This window comes from Triticum dicoccoides, chromosome 5A (assembly GCF_002162155.2).
Source record: "Triticum dicoccoides isolate Atlit2015 ecotype Zavitan chromosome 5A, WEW_v2.0, whole genome shotgun sequence".
Lineage (NCBI taxonomy): Eukaryota > Viridiplantae > Streptophyta > Magnoliopsida > Poales > Poaceae > Triticum > Triticum dicoccoides.
In genome coordinates, this window is record NC_041388.1 from 631,158,278 (window position 1) to 631,165,044 (window position 6,767).

General features: G+C 42.9%; 1 protein-coding gene across 1 annotated transcript in view; it reads left to right on the top strand.

Moving 5' to 3' along the window:
* Positions 1–3,234, top strand: part of LOC119303582 — a 6,538-nt gene extending 3,304 nt beyond the window's left edge. The window contains exons 8-11 of the mRNA XM_037580714.1: positions 2,119–2,187; positions 2,272–2,418; positions 2,519–2,706; positions 2,802–3,234. The gene's annotated coding sequence lies outside the window, so the exon portion shown is untranslated. The remainder of the gene's footprint in view (positions 1–2,118; positions 2,188–2,271; positions 2,419–2,518; positions 2,707–2,801) is intronic.
* The last annotated feature ends 3,533 nt before the right edge of the window (positions 3,235–6,767 follow it).

The window sequence follows — 6,767 nt, forward strand, 5'->3', positions numbered from 1 at the left end:
TTTTTTCTTATCATTTTTCTTTTCTTTTATTTTTCCTTTCCTTTCCTTTTTCCTATTCTTAAATTCCTGAGCTCTTTTTAAAATCCGTGGACTTTTCACAAATCGATGAACTTTTTTTTCAAAATTGATGAACTTTTTTTAGAATTGACGAACTTTTTTCAAATTTGTGAACTTTTTTCAACATCAATGAACTTTTATTTGGTTTTCTTTTTCCTTGTTCATTTTTTTTTTAAAAATGCGTGAACTTTTGCAAAAGGTAATGGCTCAGGTGGTGGAGCGATCGTGCGACCCAAGGACGCCCCAAGCCCTTCTCCTTTCTGTTGGGCCAGGCCAAGTTGGCTCGCGCGTGAGCAAGGTCGTGGGTGCCCTATATGCCGCTCTTTATGGCAGGTAGTCGGCTAATCGCACAGGGGGCAGTCCACTTAAGCCAGCCTAGTGTGGTGCGACGCAAAGAAAGGGTTGGAAAATCGCAAAAAACTTGTAGCAAGCGTTCGCTAAGGAATCGAACCAGGGACGGCGTACGGGGTAGTTGGGGAAAGCCACTACGACCGAAACAGCTATCTGACTGATATGCAGTGCAAAACATCAAGAACTAACAAAAGTATCAAACTTAACACTTTTGGGAAAGTCACGATTTTTCTTTCCAAAAATTAAGCAATTTTTTAGAGTCGCGAACAATTTTTGAAAATTTCTGAAATCGTGAACATTTTCTGAAATTCCTAAACTGTTTGCAAACGTAAACATTTTTTTCATTTGGGAGTAATATTTAAAAGTAGGAACATTTTTTTTCACAGATACAACTTTTGAAAGCACAACAAGTTTAATTAAAAAAATTTAAACGTTGAACAATTTAGGAAATCCCGAACAAATTTGGAAGCACGGCATTTTTTGAATAAGTGAACAAAATTTGTAAACCGAAAATCCTTTTGGAAACATTGAACAATTTTTGCAAAAGGCAAACAATTTTTGAAAATTTCAAACAATTTTTTGAACTCTAAATCTTTTCTGGAAACACCAAGGAATTATGAATATCTTCAATTCGTGAACAAAAACTGAAAACATGAACTAAAGTTTCGAACAATTTCCTTGTATCAATTGCAAACCGATGCTTTTAAGTGTCTGGAGACGGAGGCCAAGTTCATCGGTCTGTGTGGGAGGGACAAGATGATAGAGAGAATTCCTTATTTAACACTATGTCTAAATTTTATGCCCTATTTGACATCGACAAATAGTTTCTTCCCTATATAGCAACGAGTCTAAATTTTATACCTTTTATAACACTTATGTCCATTTTTAGCCTAAATGACATTTGAAAAGACCCTTTTGCCCCTCAAGTGGTATGTTTGGGCGCACGTGCTGTTCAATGATTTCTTTATCATTTTTATTAATAATTATTATACTATTAATTGTTGGATTTTCTTATGGAGCTCACATAATCTATTTTAAATATCTGAGTTTTCTTTTAGTGCAGGATCTCCAAGGGAGAATATATGTATGTCTAGATACATTATATAGTGGATGCATACATTATATGGTCTATCATTGCCTTTGTACGTAGTGCATGGCAAAATTGCCCACGCGTACAATTGCATGCATGCATCGAAGGCCATACACGGCAGTAGCATGTACTCTGTACGTGGCTTATGGCTCTAGCAGATGTATGTTGTATGCATACAATTCTGAATACCCATACGTCTATGCTGCACGTACAGAATACACATAGCCATGTATGTGTGTGCGTGTGTACGTGCGTGTTTGTGCTGCTGCGTGCGTGTGCGCTGTTGTGTGCGCGCGTGCCTATGTGCAGTGTGCTGCTGTGTGCGTGTTCCTGCCGATGCGTGCGTGTGCGCTACTGCCCCATTGATGTTGTGTGTATACTACTGCACCTCACACACACATATATCACATGAGGGGCAAAGGGGTCTTTTTATGTGTCATTTAGGCTCAAAATGGATAAAAGTGTCATAAAGGGCATAAAATTTTAACTCATTGTTAGATAAGGAAGAAAAAGTTTTTGAGTGTTAAATAAGGAAACAAAATTTAAAATAGTGTTAAATAAGGAATTCTCTCATGAAATTAACTGACACTGAGACTGCTCTGAGCCACAAAATCAAGCAGCGTGCGCAGGACATAATCGACGGAGCGTGCGAATACTCTGGCGCATATGCCGCAGCCGCTGCTTTGGTGGTATTTTCATGTCCACTTAGTCTGTATCAGTCCTTGTTCCATTTACTAAGTACAGTACAAATTAAACCTTTTGGTTTCAACTAGTGTATCTGCAAAGAGTCTGAGTTGATGTGCGAGAGGGCCATGTGCGGGAGGTACAACTCCGGTAACATGATCAGAGAGCATGCCATCAGTCTTATGTTGTACAAAGGGTCTGGATCCGTCGCCGCAGCTGCTGGCGCTGCCATGGTGGTAAGTGCATAAATGCAGACCTTTCTGCCTTCACTGGCTTTTCATAGGCAGATCTGTACACATTTCTTGAAATTTTGTCACAAAACGATATTTCAAGCAGGGTGCTGCAAAGGAAGCCAAGCTGTTGCGTGAGAATCTGAGCAATCTAGGCTGTGACGAAGCGGCGTCTGTTTCCATTCGGGAGGAAGCCTGTTGCATTCTGCAGGACATGCGCACTGAAGCTCTTGGCGCTAATGGGAAGAACAGCATTGCTGCTGCTGCTGATGGAGCAGAGAAATCTAGTACAAGGTATGTGCATAAAAGAGTATATATTATTTGTTCTTGTTTAGGGTCTTTGAAAGCATATGTAATAGTAATGCGTCATGTTGTGTTACTATAAGCAGGATCAACACTGTTGCGAATTTGACTTGTACTGCATCTCATGGCAAGGAGGATAATAAGATGAAGCTAGGAAGTGAAGGGTGCACACAAAGGAATGATGATGATGAGGGAAGCATGGACGGAGAATGTGAATCAGAAGACTGAGGAAGAATATACGCAAAAAATAAAGACCGATGAAGAAGCTTAGAAGGAAACTGCATGATAACCTGTCTGGCTTTCTGCCAGCCTTTTGCTGTTCGGATGCTTGATAATTTTGTCCTCTGGAACGCTCTGTCAGTCTGAACTCTGAAGACGGTGAGATTTTGTTATGTTAGGTGACACAGCTTTTGTTATATTAGGTGAACCATATTAACTGAAGTTAACTGTCTCATGTATGGTGACACAGATTCTGAAGACAGTAGAATGTATGGAATGACTCACTGAAGTTAACTGTCTCATGTTTTTCGTTCTGAGCTCACTAACGTGCATACTTTGTTATATTAGGTGAAACAAATTTTGGTAAAGGCTAGCTTGTATACATTCTTCATTCATCTGAGCAGATGTAGGCTAGCGGAGTAGTGGATGAGGATCTTGCCGGGGTCTAAAAGGACTTAACTTATGCTCTGCCTAAAGATGTCAAAAATAGTACAGGTTAGTGGAATAGTAGATGAGATTTTTTTTGTTTTGAAAATCAGTACATAAGAATCTTGTTGGGAATAGCCACAGGACTGCGAATTAACTTCTCCAAAACAACTTTCGTCCCTATGAACCTGGATGAGGCGACCTCTCTTGACATCGCACAAGCCTTGGACTGCACGGTTTTTGTTGGGGAACGTAGCAGAAATTCAAAATTTTCTACGCATCACCAAGATCAATCTATGGAGTAATCTAGCAACGAAGGGAAGGAGAGTGCATCCACATACCCTTGTAGATCGCTAAACGGAAGCGTTCAAGTGAACGGGGTTGATAGAGTCGTACTCGTCGTGATCCAAATCACCGATGATCCTAGTGCCGAACGGACGGCACCTCCGTGTTCAACACACGTACAACACGGTGACGTCTCCTACGCCTTGATCCAGCAAGGGGAGAAGGAGAGGTTGGGGAAGACTCCATCCAGCAGCAGCACGACGGCGTGGTGGTGGTGGAGGAGCGCGGGACTCCAGCAGGGCTTCGCCAAGCACTACGAGAGACGAGGAGGAAGAGAGGTAGGGCTGCGCCAAGAGGGAGAGGATCTCGTGTGTCTTGCAGCCTCCAATACCTCAAGTATATATAGGGGAAGGGGAGGGGCTGCGTCCCCACCTAGGGTTCCCTCCCTAGGGATGGCCGCAGCCCCCAGATCCCATTTGGGTGGCGGCCACAAGGGGGAGAGGGGGAGGCGCACCTGGGGTGGGCCTTAGGGCCCATCTGCCCTAGGGTTTGCCCCCTTCCCCTCTTGGAGGCGCCTTGGGCCTTGGTGGGAGGTGCCCCAGCCCACCTAGGGGCTGGTCCCTTCCCACTATTGGCCCATGTAGACCTCCGGGGCTGGTGGCCCCACCTGGTGGACCCCCGGACCCCTCCGGTGATCCCGGTACACTACCGGTGATGCCCGGAACACTTCCGATGGCCAAAACCATACTTTCTATATATCAATCTTTACCTCCGGACCATTCCGGAACTCCTCGTGACGTTCGGGATCTCATCCGGGACTCCGAACAACATTCGGTAACCGCGTACATACTTTCCCTATAACCCTAGCGTCATCGAACCTTAAGTGTGTAGACCCTATGGGTTCGGGAGTCATGCAGACATGGCCGAGACAACTCTCCGGTCAATAACCAACAGCGGGATCTGGATACCCATGTTGGCTCCCACATGTTTCACGATGATCTCATCGGATGAACCACGATGTCAAGGACTTAATCAATCCCGTATACAATTCCCTTTGTCTAGCGGTACAATACTTGCCCGAGATTCGATCGTTGGTATCCCGATACCTTGTTCAATCTCGTTACCGGCAAGTCTCTTTACTCGTTCCGTAACACATCATCTCGTGATCAACTCCTTGATCACATTGTGCACATTATGATGATGTCCTACCGAGTGGGCCCAGAGATACCTCTCCGTTTACACGGAGTGACAAATCCCAGTCTCGATTCGTGCCAACCCAACAGACACTTTCGGAGATACCTGTAGTGTACCTTTATAGCCACCCAGTTACGTTGTGACGTTTGGCACACCCAAAGCACTCCTACGGTATCCAGGAGTTGCACAATCTCATGGTCTAAGAAAATGATACTTGACATTTAGAAAAGCTTTAGCATACGAACTACATGATCTTGTGCTAGGCTTAGGATTGGGTCTTGTCCATCACATCATTCTCCTAATGATGTGATCCCGTTATCAACGACATCCAATGTCCATGGTCAGGAAACCGTAACCATCTATTGATCAACGAGCTAGTCAACTAGAGGCTTACTAGGGACATGGTGTTGTCTATGTATCCACACATGTATCTGAGTTTCCTATCAATACAATTCTAGCATGGATAATAAACGATTATCATGAACAAGGAAATATAATAATAACCAATTTATTATTGCCTCTAGGGCATATTTCCAACAGTCTCCCACTTGCACTAGAGTCAATAATCCAGTTCACATCGATATGTGGTTAACATTCAAGGTCACATCCCCATGTGACTAACACCCAAGAGTTCTGGGTTTGATCATGTTATGCTTGTGAGAGAGGGTTCAGTCAACGGGTCTGCAGCATTCAGATCCGTATGTACTTCGCAAATTTCTATGTCATCTTGTAGATGCAATTACTACGCTACATTTGGAGCCATTTCAAATAACTGTTCTACTTGGAGCTATTCTAAATTGTTGCTCCATTATACGTATCCGGTATCTCTACTCAGAGCTATCCGGATAGGTGTTAAGCTTGCATCGACGTAACTCTTACGTCGAACTCTTTATCACCTCCATAACCGAGAAACATATCCTTATTCCTCTAAGGATAATTTAGACTGCTATCTGGTGATCTACTCCTAGATCACCTTTGTACCCTCTTGCCAAATATGTGGCAAGGCACACATCAGGTGTGGTACTCAGCATGGCATACCGTATGGAGCCTATGACAAAAGCATAGGGGACGACCTTCGTCCTTCCTCTTTTTTCTGCCGCGGTCGAGCTTTAAGTCTTAACTTCATACCTTACAACTCAGGCAAGAACTCCTTCTTTGACTGATCCATCTTGAACACCTTCAAGATCATGTCAAGGTATGTGCTCATTTGAAAGTACCATTAAGCGTTTTGATCTATCCTTATAGATCTTGATGCTCAATGTTCAAGTAGCTTAATCCAGGCTTTTCATTGAAAACACTTTCCAAATAACCCTATATGCTTTCCAGAAATTCTACGTCATTTCTGATCAACAATATGTCAACAACATATACTCATCAGAAATTCTATAGTGCTCCCACTCACTTCTTTGGAAATACAAGTTTCTCATAAACTTTGTATACACCCAAAAACTTTGATCATCTCATCAAAGCATACATTCCAACTCCGAGATGCTTACCCCAGTCCTTAGAAGGATTGCTGGAGCTTTGCATACTTGTTAGCATCTTTCAGGATTGACAAAACCTTCCGGTTGTATCACATACAACCTTTCCTCAAGAAAATCGTCGAGGAAACAATGTTTTGACATCCTATCTGCAAGATTTCATAAATAATGCAGTAATCGCTAATATAATTCCAACAGACTCTTAGCATCGCTACGAGTGAGAAAGTCTCATCGTAGTCAACTCCTTGAACTTGTCGGAAAACATCTTAACGACAAGTCGAGCTTTCTTAATGGTGATACTTACCATCATTGTCCGTCTTCCTTTTAAAATCCATATGTACCTAACAGCCTTACGACCATCAAGTAGTTCTTCCAAAGTCTACACTTTGTTTTCATATATGGATCCTCTCTCAGATTATATGGCCTCGAGCCATTTTGGAATCCAGG